Genomic DNA, 15,060 nt, shown 5'->3' with positions numbered 1-15,060 from the left:
TCTTGATGCACAAGATAATCCACCTGGAAAGAGTCCTCTTGTGCACAGCCTTGCCTTTCATCTTCTCAACATAGCCCACATAGAGCTGATCGTCCAGCCTCAGATCTCTTGCCCAATCCAAATAAAAGCTGACAGCTCTCTTAGGGTCCAAACAATGCAGTCTCTACTCCTCCTTGGAAGGGTGAGGGGGCGGATAGAAGGTGGGTAAAGTAATGGACTGTCCCATATGAAAAGGGGTAACCACCTTGGGAAGAAAAGCAGCGTTGGTCCTTAGAACCAACTTATCCGCATGAATGGTCAGGAAAGGAGATTTGTAACTAAGAGCCTGAAGCTCACTTACCCTCCTAGCCGAGGTAATGGCAATCAAGACAAGCACTGGCGTTGCCAATAGGTTTCGCATTTGGAAAGTTGGATCTATTGGTTTTGTAAATGACATTTTATATTTATATATTGTTATTGACAATGCCAATAACGATATATAAATATAAAATGTCATTTACAAAACCAATAGCTCCAACTTTCCAAATGCGAAACCTATTGGCAACGCCAGTGCTTGTTTTCATTTTCAACTGAGGAAGGACGAGGTACGCGGTGGAGTGGAGCCGTCCCCTGTCACGGAGCTGCCTGCCGAAGATAAACGAATGCTGGTCAGGTCCCAGGACCACAGAGCTTCAACGTGTCGAAATGAAATAGTAAACAGTGACAGGCACATCGCTCGGTGTATGGTGGTTTAAGATTCGCTCCGATACCACCAACACAGTCCAAGAAGAAATGGATTACACAAACAAATGCACATATAAGTACAGGGTCAATACATAAAACACAGCTTTCTTTTTGTCTCTATCATTTTATCTATCTATAATTTTGAATGTTTGCAAATAGATAGATGGTGACACAGTAGAGCTATAGCGGCACAATAAAATTACATGAGAGAAATGGCACAGGTGCGTGCACAGCGAACAGGCAGATGAAGCGATATCGGACTCATATGCAGAAATATTAGGTTATCCGTGAATGCACATAAACGGACTGTCACACTGATTAGTGTACGTTAGACAAGCAGTTACACGTGTAGACAGTACAATTCACTGGAAAGGCAGACAAGTATACATGGGTTGACAAACATAACTGGGTAGAGGAACAGGAACAGACAGACCGACGGACAGTCGGATGACGGGCAGGCAAACAATTAGACGGATAACCTAGTAAACAGTCAGACAAGTAAACACCTATACAGAGAAGCATGCAAACGGTGAGATACCCGGCAGGTAAACAGCCACTTGAGAGGAAAAAGAAAAACAACAAACAAATAAATGACAGACAGGTACATGAAAAGACCGGTAGTTAAAAGATTGAACAAACTGAAAGACAGGATAAACAACAGGGAGCTAAAGGGACAGACACAAAAGAAGCAGAAAATTTGAAAAACGATATAGCAAGCGTCAGTCAGAAAAACATACGTCAGAGAGACGGTAACAGATAAAACGGATAGACAGGAAGCAGAAGTGATGGACAGATCGACAGATACGTGTATAGAAATACCCTTCCGTTCCCTCCAGGGGCTGCTGAGGGGTGCAACGTCACGTGTCTTGGAACTTCAGACAGCTCAGGGCACAGTGCTGCCGCACACAAGGGCAATCCGGTCTCTTTAACAAGTCTGGGTAACTGGTTATCTCCGCACTAGAGAGGTGGAGAAAACTGAAAACTGTCTCAAACACACTCGAGAAAACAGGACACGGAAGGCGCTAAAAGATCGCCCAAACAAGCGCAGGCGAAAGAAACAGTAATAAGCACAAGAAAATATATAAATTAAAGGAGTAGGTAATAATGTAAAAAGAGTGGAGGCATTGTGCAAAGAAAAAAGAAAGGAAACAAATAAAAAAGGTTGAGTTAAAATCATAAGAGGAAAAAACATCAGGAAGCCAAATTATGAACAACATAATGAAGAGAAGAAAATAAGAAATTAATTGCAGATGGGAGAATGGAAACAATCATGGGAAGATAGCATACTGGAAGAAATGGAAAGAAGGACTTGTTGAATGGAGGAGAAATAAAGGAAGGAAAGGCGGTAGAAAGAGACTCGAAAAACAAGTTTGACCCACTCTTAATATTTTTTAAAAGAATTTCTATTACGTATTGACGCAGGGTGCGTGGCGACCATCTTTCGAACGGAATCAGTCCCTATGGAAATAAAAGAAAGACAAAATCGCAACCTAAAAATGACGCCTAAAAGTCTCCTGCAATTCTAGCTGCCATGATACAATAGTGTTTTGGAATAAAGAACTAATAAGCCTCAAGATAAAAATGATTCTATAATACAAAAGCGATTGCATTAAGTGATTCCGTCTATTTCAACAGAAAATAAACGAAAGCGAAACACATTTTCAATTTCTTTTAGGTGGAAGAGAACGATTTGTATACATTTCGGTATGTGCATACAAACTAATTGATATTATATTACTAACATAGGAAATGCTGTTGGAACGTGTTCTCTTTGAGCGGCGAATTAAAAGCATACTCCAAGATGGCCGCTGCAATGACGACATTTCTCACTGTGGGGTTTGCAGCTTCTTTTCCGTGAGCCTGGTTGCTTCACGCCGCAGTTGAGGGAAGAGTTGCAGACGTCCGACAGGCGTTTGCGGTGGCAGTGATGGGTCGGGAGTCTAGGTGAGTTAGACACTTCAATGTTTTCAGTGCGGGCAATCTGACAGAGTACACTGGGCTGGGGCTCAAGACGTCCCGCACCGGAGCGAAAGCTTTCCACTTCTATGCTATTGACTCTGGGTCTGGTGGCGTAGTGTTTGCCGTGCACAAACACATAGCATATATGTGCGGGTATTATTTAACTAATCACAGGAGATAGCGTTAAGGTAAAGGTAGCAAGTAAGGGGGAGAAGTGTGGGAGGGAAGCCAGATGGGGGCGGGAGAGCCTGGGAATGCGAGCGAGGGGAGGAGAAGTGTGGGAGGGAAGCCGGATGGGCGCGGGAGAGCCTGGTGGGGGGGGGCGGGAATGCGAGCGAGGGGAGGCAGGCGGATTAGGGAGATGCGCGTGCTTGTGTGGTCACGTGACCCGCTTTTGTTGTCACGTGACCTCACATGCACTGTGAAGAAACCGCAGTGGTTTCACTAGTCGATCAAGCCCTTGAATTTTGGCCTATTACATTCGCAAGCGAATGATAATAGGCGAAACCTAAAAAACGTTTTAAAAGAAAGAAGCCTCAACGGGCAAGTATGAAGAGGCTCAAACGGAGAACCCATTAAAAAGGTAAGAACAAGATTCAAATCCCACTGAGGGATAATAAAAGGTGTGAGAGGGAACTTATTTGTAAGGCCCTTAATGAACCTCATGACAATGGAGGACTTAAATAAAGATCGATGGTCCGGCAAACATAGAAAGGCCGACAAAGCAGACAAATAGCCCTTAACAGTGGCTACAGTACAACCTTGCTGTGCCAAAGAAAGTGAAAACTCCAGAATATTAGACAAACGGGCCTTCAAAGGGTCAATGTCTCTCTCTCCGCACCACTTAACAAACCTGGACCATCTGGAAGAGTAAACAGACTTAGTGGCGTGTCGCCTGGAAGATAAATAACATCCACTATATCCAGAGGGAGAGAGAAAGAACTCAGGTTGCCCCGTTCAATCTCCAGGAATGAAGGTGCAAGCTCTGGAGGTGGGGTGTAGAACATGCCACTCCGACTGCGAGAGGAGGTCTGCCCTGAGAGGGAGACGGAGCAGAGGGTGCGATGAGAGGTGAAGAAGATCTGTGTACCTTACCCATCTTGGCCAATCCTGTGCAATCAATATAACTTGGGCCCGGTCTTGGCGAATCTTCCTCAGAACCCGAGGAATCAAGGGTATGGGAGGAAATGAGTAAAGGAGTTGTGAGCTCCAATCTATCTGAAACGCATTCCCCAACACTCCCTGCATCGGATACTGGAGATTGCGGAACAACGGGCAGTGTGCGTTCTCGTGAGTGGCAAACAGGTCCAACCGAGGACACCACTACATCTGAAAGATGCGATGGACCACATCCGGATGAAGCTACCACTTGTGATCGGCCGAGTAACTGTCTGTACGAAAGTTCAGCACATTGGCCAGATGATTTGCAAACACACAAATCCGATGGCCCTGAGCCCAAGACCAGAGTCGCAGAGCCTCTCAACAGAGACGATACGACCCTACACCTCCCTGTTTGTTGATGTACCACATCGCGGTAGTGTTGTCCGTCATGACCTGAACCGACGGACCGCGAAGGGAAGGAAGGAAAGCCTTTAGTGCCAAACGTATCGCCCACAATTCCAACAGGTTGATATGAAGCAACCTTTCCTCTGGAGACCAAAGACCTTTGACCTCCAGGTGCTCCAGATGAGCACCCCACCTGAAGAACCGGGTTTTCTTAAAACCCAGCGGTGCCAGGGACACACCCGATGTCTTCGGATTCACCTGTCTTGGCAAACAGAGACACGGAATACTTCTAGGTGGCGTCAGAGATCGAATTTATTAGCTGCAGCTAGTAACAGTAAACCAAGCAATACAACACGGTGTACAACCCAGGAAATTGCTCAATTTTCGTAGAGCAAGACATCTTCTTTTATGCACAATTTCAACCCATTACGAATGCACACCCATTGCGGCAAATTCTGACCAATCAAGTACATTTTACATACATTATTACATTCCAAGGAGCTCACTTTACATCGTACCAACCCACAAGTTAATTATTAGGACTGTCCCAAATTCGATTACCAAAAGCCGGACAAACCCATAATTGAAAGCACTACCCATGTAATGAAAAGACATAAGGAAAAGAGCAATTTAGATGTAGAGTAGGATAAGATATGTGAAAAAAACTAAAAGTTAACGATATCCTGAACAATGATTGGATTTCCAGATTACGATCAGCTAAAGAAATTGGCTTCGTGGAAGGGTCAGTTTCAGGTGACGGGGTCAGCATCTTGCAGTTCACTCGCAAGTCGAAAAGGCCAAGTTAATATGTACGTGAACAACGAGGCCCATGCAACTTCGTTTGTTCGTTTACTTCCACGGCCTACGTGAGGGCAACACAAAATGGCGTCTCGAACAACGCAAAACAAAATGGAGTCCGGTCCCGAAAACCACGGAACCTCAGCCCCTCCTTTTGCCATTACGTAGGCAATAACCCAAACTCACGTCAATCTGAATCCAGGTCTATATCTATTCTCATCAGATCATCAAGGTGTTGCTGTAACATCATCTTATTCTCTATCACTTCTCTCGGAATGGGTCTCTTCACACAGATCGTAGCACAAAGGCCACAAATGGCGGACCACACTGGATGCATAAGCAACACGAGAAAAGGATCGCTAAAGCCATATCAAAAAACATCAGAATCTTCCATCCCCATTTGGACAGCAGTTCCCAAAACCATCCTATCAACGACCAGTTCTCTTCGTCTACATGTATAGATTCAGCAGACTTATACAACTTCAAGATGGCTTGGTACACTGTCGGGGCATTATCTGGTATGAAAACGCAACAACTAGATCCGATCAATTTGCATACCCCACCTCTATCTGCGAGTATAATATCTAAAACAAACAGTTCTGTAATGTCATAAGGCGATCCGCTTGAAGCTCAGCTGTAATATTACTAAGGGCACCTGCAGTCTCATTTATAGTGGCCTCAACCACTCTCGTAAGCTGACGAATATTTCTACTATTAGCCATAGGACCCCAAAAGGGTAGGAAACCCTTGAAGTCTCCAACTTCTTGTGCGACAGTATCTTTCGCATCGATAATACCTCTACCAAATCTTGTCCTATGGTAATCGAAAGCAGCTGTGTATGTAGGGGGAAGCAAAAATGCTACATAACATGTGCCTGAAAAATCAGATGGCAACCATGTATTTGCTCTGTCGTAACAAACAAAATACGTGCCTTTGGCTGGCACGAACGGAGGAGATTTCTGGGACGTATAGATATAGGTGTGAATACACACACTCTTTCCAAGCTGAGCTCTCGGATTCTGGCCATTACCTTGCAGACAAAAATGACCTCGATGGGGTACAATCCAAATCGGAGGAGACCTTTTCTGTCTCTCTTTCTCAGACAAGCTAATACTATATCTCGTCTTGTTCCAACCAACATATGCTCGTACCTCATCTTTGGGAATAGCATTATACGCATCAATATCTCTAATCATATCGACGATTCCCCGTATCAAAGCATTATTACTCACGTTATCCTTAACGGAACGCACTGGAGATGCTTCATTCGCATAGATAAACATTGCTTGGAGTGCCCATACTGACCCATTAGACGAAAAAGGCAAAACCAAATACGGCATTCCCTTATCTGTTGTATGTGGCATAAGACCACAAACTCAACAATTCGTAGTATTTATGACTAGCTGATGCTGGTGCAACATCTGTATAAACGAATTGTTCACAAATTCTGATCTTCGTGTCTGTTCATGTTCAGGTAACGTATAAAACTCATGTGAAGAAACAGTAGGAAAAGAAAGAGTAGGTTGGGACGTAGATGCAAGCGTCTGTTGTGTGACATAGAAAATCCAACCCACACATGCTAACGTAATGTTCAAAAGCATCAGAAAACACAGTATCAAAAAACATTTGCTACGAACCAATATACATATTCTCACTTTAGAATCAACTTTCCTAACACTCTCATCAGACTAAAAAAACTCCATCCTCTAACGTGCTGCTCACGGTTATTACCTTCTTCACTTAAGTGTGCGCCAAGATCGTACTAACGACCCTGAACCACAGACCTTGTGTCAATACGCGGTTCACCCCTTAAGGCTGTACCGCGACCCTGCAGCTGAGTCCGGATGGTGACTCGAAAAAGGAAAAAGCAAAAAAGTTTCTTGATCTGACAAGGTGTAATTCACTATATATAAAAAAAAATCCAGTTTCCACTTTATTTGTCCATATGTACAGTCTTTCGTGGTCTTAGATCGTAGCGTTCTTTACCAGGCACAGTCTCATCTCGAAACAAAAGTTCTGGATTCGTCGTGTCGATTCTCAGATGCGGCGGCACAGCAGCTTGAAGAACATTATCATCTGCACATTCTGACTGAGTCCATATCCAATGAGCATCGCTAAATGGTACGAATCTAGGGACTTTCTCCCAGTCTGAATCAGCAATTCCCTCTCTTACCCACTGATCATATGGTAAAGGCCAAGGAACTTTTTTACAGTGGGTGGCATGCACCCAGTTCTTTTTGCCGGCTACTCTAACAGCAGTTCTAGTTGCCAACAACACCAAATAAGGACCAGTCCATTTTGGTTCCAAATTCTTGGTCCGTTGAAAGTTCTTTATCAAAATATAGTGTCCAGGTTGGATCGCGTGCCCTGGATCTGTAGTAGCTGTCGGCAAACTGTCATAGACCTGTTGGTGGAGAACACACAATTTAGCAGTCAAGTCATGTAAATAATCCACCAACATAGGGTACTCGATTTCACTATACTTCTTGGGACGAGGCACATTCCACACATTTGCTGGACGACCAAACACAATTTCATACGGACTAAGCCCCACTCAAGAATACACAGTCGTCCTTGTTGACAAAAGAGCCAACGGCAAGGCATCCGGCCATGTAAGACCAGTGCTCGCTTAAATCTTAGCTAACTTCAGTTTAAGCGTGCCATTATAGCACTCAACAAGTCCAGCTGACTGGGGGTGATTCGCAGCGTGAAACTTCTGATTTATGCCCAATCCAGAACACACATTCTTCATGATTCGACCCACAAATTCACTTCCATTGTCCGACCATACAATTCTCGGCAATCCAAATCTAGGGAAGTACTCTCTGAGCAAAACCTTAGCTGTAGACAAGACAGTATTATCCTTTAGGGGGTAAGCCTCTATCCATCTAGAAAAGGCGCAAACAACCACAAGAACGTACTTCAGATTGTTGCATCTCTCCATGTGAATGTAATCTAACTGTATCACCTCAAACACATACGTCGGAGGAGCAAAATGACCAGCTGGAGTTGGAGTTCCCTTACCAGGATTATATTTCAGACAAATCATACAATGCTTCACCACATTCTCAGCACATTTCGGAATTCCAGCATTCTGCCATACTGGAGCCAACAACTTGCATATTCCCTTCGAACTTATGTGAGCCATTCCATGAGCCATAGTAACCACTAGGAGCACATACGCATCTGGCAACAACCATCGCTGGTGCTCCGACAACTCAACCCAACAACCTGTCGAATCCAACATACCCATACTCTCTCTCCACGTACTCACTTCTTTCTCAGTCGCTTCAGCCTGAATAATCTTCACGCTTTTTATTGTGTCTTCACACATTCCACCTGCCATGACCCATCTTGCGGGGCCTGCAACATACATACAGCTCATCATGTCTTTCGCCGTTTCCTTCGCAACTTCATCCGCAAATGCATTACCACGACCTACATCATCCACAACTTTCTTATGCGCACTACACTTCACAATTGCAATCTGCTTTGGGAGAGTAAGCGATTCCAAAAGTTCATTCACTAACTGCCCATGCTGAATTTTAGTGCCATGGGAAGTAAGGAACCCTCGTTCTCTCCACAAACGCCCAAAACTATGGGCAACACCAAACGCATACTGGCTATCAGTATAAACATTCACTCGCTTTCCTACTGACAATATACACGCTCTAGTCAGTGCAATCAACTCTGCTGCTTGTGCAGAATTCTGTGCTATGCGTGCTGTCTCAACAACTGTATGCAAAGTTGTAACCGCATACGCTGCAGTCGTTTCACCATTCGGAAGCTTAAAGCACGAACCATCAACCCATAGGGTACCATCAACATTCGTAAGAGGAGTATCTTTTAGATCTACTCTAGCCTTCATTTCTTCCTCTGTACGAAGAAAACAATCATGCTGTTCTTGAGCGTCCGTCTCTGTAGAGATCGGCAACAACGTAGCTGGATTCAACACATTACATCTCTTGATATGAACATGGCTAGCCAACAGTGTCAGCTCATAACCTGACAGACGTGCACTAGTAAGATGCTGTGTTTTGGTCCTGTTTAATAAGGTATCCACTGCATGTGGGACCATCACAATCAACGTATTATCCAATACCAAACCAGCAGACTGTCGGATAGAAACAGAAGCTGCCGCTGTAGCTCTCAGACAACTCGGCAACGCTTTAGGTACCGGATCTAACGTCGCTGAAAAATACGCACATGGACGTTGCTTGTCTCCAAAACACTGTGTCAACACTAACAACGCACAACCTTCTCTCTCGTGTACATACAACGTGAAAGGCTTGCTATAGTCTGGAGTACCCAACACTGGAGCCGAACACAATGCATCACGTAATTCAGAAAAACTTTTCTGACATTCATCAGACCAAGGAAGAGGATATGGGGTATCCTTAAGAGTCAATGCCAACAGAGGTTTCGCAAGAAGAGAAAAATTCAGGATCCACTGTCTACAATACGAAGTAATACCCAAAAAAGCACGTACTTCTCTCTGTGTAGCTGGCACACTCATTTGAGCAATCGCTTGAATTCGTTCTGGGGTCAATCTCCGTCCCTCCTTCGACAAGAGATGACCTAAGTAGGTCACTTCTTGGCGGCAATATTGTAGCTTCGAAGGTGACACTTTATGATGAAGGTCAGACAAGTACATTACAAAGAAAGAGTAGCCTCTTTACAAATTTCTTCATCATCAGCAGCAACCAAAAGATCGTCAACATACTGAATAAGAGTCGCACCAGAAGGCAACACAATACCATCAAGCTGAGTTTTCAACGCCTGACTATAGATTGAGGGACTTTCACAATAACCTTGGGGAGCTCTCTCAAACCGGAAGCTTCGTCCTCCTAAAGAGAATCCAAAAATATCTCTACTCTCCTCGGCAATCGGAATGCTGAAGAAAGCATTCTTCAGGTCAATGACAGAAAATCAAGCTGCCGAAGCAGGAATCAACGTCAACAAAGCAGTGATATCAGGGACAACAGGAAACTGTGGCACAACAATCTTGTTAACCTCTCGAAGGTCGATCACAAACCTATACACAGGTGGCTTAGAAACATCAGTACGGTTAAGGACAGGTAAAACAGGGCTATTGCCCACATTTCCTCTTGTTTCTTCAACTACACCCTTCTCAACCAGATCATAGACAATCGCCAAAAGAGCTCGCTCTCCATCGCTCGAGATCTTGTATTGTGGAATACGAGGCAGCCTAGCATTCGACTTGAGTGTAACAACATATGGTGGAATTTGCAAAAGGCCAACATCATTTGGATCCGTAGCCCAAAGCGTATCAGGAAGCGAACGCAATTCCAGTGGAAGACAATCTTTAGACAAATACATTGGAGAAATCACTTTCTTACCTAAAGTAAGATGTACTCCCGAAGGAGAACAATGTAGTGTTGCATACAATCTTTTCAACAAGTCCAAACCCAACAGATTCTCACCACAACCAGTCGTTAGAATAAGTGGAGCTTCCAATTCACAAGGGCCAATGGAAAGGGACAAAGGACTAGAAACCGGATTACGAACTGGGGCGCCTAAAAATCCTACTGAAACATTGGTCAAGCCAGACAAAGGTGCGCCAGGAAGTTTAGAGTGCATAATAGAACTCTTCATCGTACCAGTATCCAAAAGAAAAGGTTCTACCACACCTGATGTAATCACTTCGACATAAGATCCACTCTGATCTACTGGAGCTGACACTACTCCCTCGCTTTGTCCATGGCTGTCCTAGTTATCATTATAACCAACACACTCACCTTCAACACAATAATCCTCAACATAGTACTGGGCAGACTGACCACTCGAAGCATTCTGTCTGTCAAAATAATTCGCAGAATTCTGAAGGGAAGAGGAACGCTCATTTTGGGGAAACACACCAAGTCCCCTACCCCTAGGGGCTTGCTGGAAACCACCACGACCTCTCTGACCAGACGCACCATTCGCACGCTGTAACAAAGCCGGGCAACTATTCTTGAAATGACCTTCCTCTCTGCAATAAGCACACTGATTAGGACCAGGAAAGAATCGTGGAGCATAGGGCTCAGGCTTCTGTAACAATCTCTGAAATTGTGGAGGTTGCTGAAACTGAGGCTGATTCGTATGAGGCCGATAAGCTTGCTGTAAAAGGACTTTCGTCATTAAATCTTTAGTTTTCTTCTCCGCTTTATCCTTCTCGTCTTTATCCCTATTCTCGTAATATTGTGCAGTAGCCAATATCTGGGCCGACGAAGAAACAGCCCATGAGCTCACAGAGTCCTTCAACTTATTCGATATTTCTGGAAGCAAATTAAAGACAAATTTGTCCACAAATAATCTTTGCCCACCTTCCGTACTCATATCCTGACCACTATGATCGATAAACGTCTCTTCAAACCTAGTGAAGAAGTCAGACACACTCTCGTCTTTCTTCTGCTTACATGCTGCTAACTTATCCGAATTCACTCGTAACACGGGCATCATCGTTTTCATTAAATTAATAATTCTACCTGGTAATTCTGCAACTAAAGGATCAGGTTTAGCACCTCCCTCCTGTCGACCATCCGCAGCAACAATATTCGCCCACGTATCTCCTAACTCTTGCGCATGATTCTCATGACGAATCTTCGCCCACAAAGGTTGAGGGACTACATTACCCATCAACATATCAATGTTGGCTAAATTCATAATACACGCATCTACTGTCTGAGACAACTCTTTGTAATAACCAGCAGGATTCTTACGAGGATCAGGTAAGGTCTGCTTAAGAGCCAAGACCTCTGCTCTCTTCAAAGGGACATGTACCCATACTCGCTGAAAATGAGCCGGAGCGGCAACAATATTAGGACCGGCATCAGCCTGAACTGCTTCCTTCCATACAGGAGGAACTTCTCTCATGGGATACTGTCTCGCTTTTCTCCTAACAGAGGAATCGGGTTCGTACAATGTCTGAGACGGAAGTCTAGATCTGAAAGCAAGTATCGTCTCTACGGCATCTGTAATATCAGATTCCACTATCATCCCTTTAGCAAAGTCTGACTGAACAGCGAGCACATCCTGCGGAATCGGACCCAACTCATTATCCTCCCTTTCCTGACGCAGAAAAGTACACATCACATCAAAAACATACCTTTGCTTAGGCGGTTCCCACTGAAAGAAAACATCCATAACCGCTGGCAAATCATACCTCGAAGCATTTATAATCCACCTACGAGCCAACAAATCCAACACTGTCCGTTCCTCGGAACTAGGAAGCTGACTACGACTCTGCTTACATTCCGAAACAGGGGTCATTCATATTCAGTGACCCAAACAATGGAGACAACAAATTAACAACAGTTTCAGTCATTCGTTTTCGAGCAGAAGGAGAAGAAGTAGACATAAGAACAGGAGAATAAGTATTCTAAGGCAAAAGAGGTGTAGGAAGCAAAAACAGTAGAAGTCGAAGATTCAGAAGTAGAAGACAAAGGAGTTTGAGGCAAAGCTGATAGCATGGCTGGCGACCCTAGAGTGGGTTGCACGGTAGAAGGGAGAACCATCTGTGGAACAACGGGTGGCTTAACAACAGCAGGAGGTTGAACAACAAAGGGTGGAACAACCGGGGGTAATGGAGGCGCAGTAGCACCCTGCACATAAGGAGGTGGCAATCTCAGTAAATGAGAGATCAAAGGATCTTTTTCAAGGTCTTCAATCACTTTCGGAGGAGAAGACGGCAAGGCCGGATAACATTTATCTATGGCCATGCAACGCTGTCTATCTGAGACTTCACTCACACGCTCTTCTGCATCTTCCTTAAACTGCCTAGCAGCTTGTAGTACTGACATATTCTTATCTTTCTTTTTTTTTTTTTTAACTTTTTATTAAATATAAAGTTACAAAAAACAGAAACAGAAACAAAAAACAGACACAAGGCAGTACTCACATCACAGCATTACAGCGTGTGGGGGGGCGGGAAGTACATTTCAAAGAGGAGGTAACGACATCTCTTATGAGTGGGGGGCAGAGGGACCAGAGGCAATCAAATATGTCAAGTCTGCGTGGAGGAAACATTGGGTTGGGGAGACAGTGGTTCAATATCAAGTGCTGGAAGGGGGTGAGTACATATCTCACCACGATACACATTCCATTGAGTCCATATCTTCCCCCATTTCAGGGGCGTGCCCCGGGAGATATACACCGTTTTTTCCCTGAACATACACCAGTCCAAGTTCTGTTCCCATAGCGGAACTGTCGGCGATCTCTGGGCACCCCATAGTTGGGCAATGTCTCTCTTGGCAATCATATTTCCTAAGGTCACCCAACGAATTTGCGCCACACTGTAATCATTCGGTTCCCAAACATTCAGCAAACATCGCCTCGCCTCAGGCCTCGACCGCACACCCGTAACCTCACTCATAACTTCATGCACACGAGACCAGTATCGCATCACTACAGGACACTCCCAAATGATGTGGAGAAACGTTCCCACGAGACCACAGCCACGCCGGCACAGTCCATCAACAGAAAAGCCCATGCGTACAAGACGAGGACCGGTCACATACACCCTGTGTAGAATCTTAAGCTGGACAAACCGGAGGCGCGCCGGGATCGCCACTTCCTTAGGGGAGGAGATCGCAGCCTGCCAGTCTTCATCATCAAGTTCCAGCCCATCGCTAGTCCACACCTCTCGAAGGTGACACAAGAGATCAGCCCTGGAGTTGATCAATTTTTTATATATAAGCGAGATCGTGCTATCAGGAACGTACCCATCCAATATCCTATCTTCGAGCGGGGACGCCTCCGGTACATCCGTACCCAAGGGAAAGACTGACATGACCGCATGTCGAATTTGCACGTACCGAAAAAATTCCCTATCATTCAAATCATATTCAGTTCTCAGCTCATCAAACGTCTTAACTCTCCCCTTGGTCCACACGTCATTCACCCTGCTAATACCGATCACATCCCACCTGTCAAAACCCTTCGACCGCCAAAGGGACCCAAGTGTATCCGATGCGTACAACGGAGTCGCACGGGTCAACCTATCAGCCCAACCTAGAGCCACCGTGGTGCGATGCCAGACCTGGACTGCCGTCCTAGTCGGGCCCGTGAGAGTCCTACCGGCAGATCTAGAATAGAGAGCCCTATTGTAATCTCCGCCAGGCAGCAGCCATTTATCCATCTCAAAGGCCGGGTTCGGCGAAGGAGCGTAGGTACAGTGATTAATAGCCCCTAACTGAGACGCCCAGTAATATCGGCGAATATCAGGGAGTGCGACACCGCCATCATACCACGGAAGCGTCAGTTTCGCAATAGCAATACGAGAGCGGCCCCCCCACACCAATTGTCTCTGTAAACTTTCAATCTCTCGGAAATAACTAGCAGGCACGGCGTCTCGTGTGTTTTGCAACGCGTAGAGGAATCGGGGTAGCGACATCATCTTGAACAACGCCGCCCTTCCGAGGGGAGAGAGAGGGAGTCTACTCCAAGCAAGGACATCGGCACGGAGGCGCTGGAGAGGAGGTAGCAAATTGCGTTCATATCGAAGTCCTGGGTTCAGGGTAATAAAGATTCCCAGATATTGAAATCCCTCCCGCACTACTGTAATGGGACAGCCGCGGGGCAAAATAGGAGTGTCTCCCGAAAGAACATAGACACAGGACTTCGACCAGTTAATGACGAGGCCAGAGTTCTTGCGGAACGAGGTCAATACGTCAAAGAGGACTATCAATGATTTTCGCGGTGAAGTAAGATATAGCAGAATATCATCCGCATATAAGGATATGCGGTCTTCAAATTCCGGAGTCCATCTAATGCCCTTCAAGGACGGCTCCCACCTTAACCAGGCCGCCAGTGCCTCCAAGGCAAGGGCAAACAAAAGAGGAGACAAAGGACAGCCCTGGCGCGTACCCCTACCAAGCGCAAAGGAAGCAGAAACTCGACCGTTCACAACCACTTGAGCCAAGGGGTCGGTGTAAAGCAATTTCACCCAGTTAATGAAGGCCGAACCGAAACCAAATTTAGCAAGGACCGCCCATAAGTATGGCCATTCTAGCGTATCAAACGCCATAGTGGCATCCAAAGACGCCAAAACGGCCGGTTCACGCAACGTTCCCG

The sequence above is a fragment of the Lissotriton helveticus genome, chromosome 1_1 (assembly GCF_964261635.1).
Source record: "Lissotriton helveticus chromosome 1_1, aLisHel1.1, whole genome shotgun sequence".
Lineage (NCBI taxonomy): Eukaryota > Metazoa > Chordata > Amphibia > Caudata > Salamandridae > Lissotriton > Lissotriton helveticus.
This window is presented reverse-complemented; position numbering follows the sequence as displayed.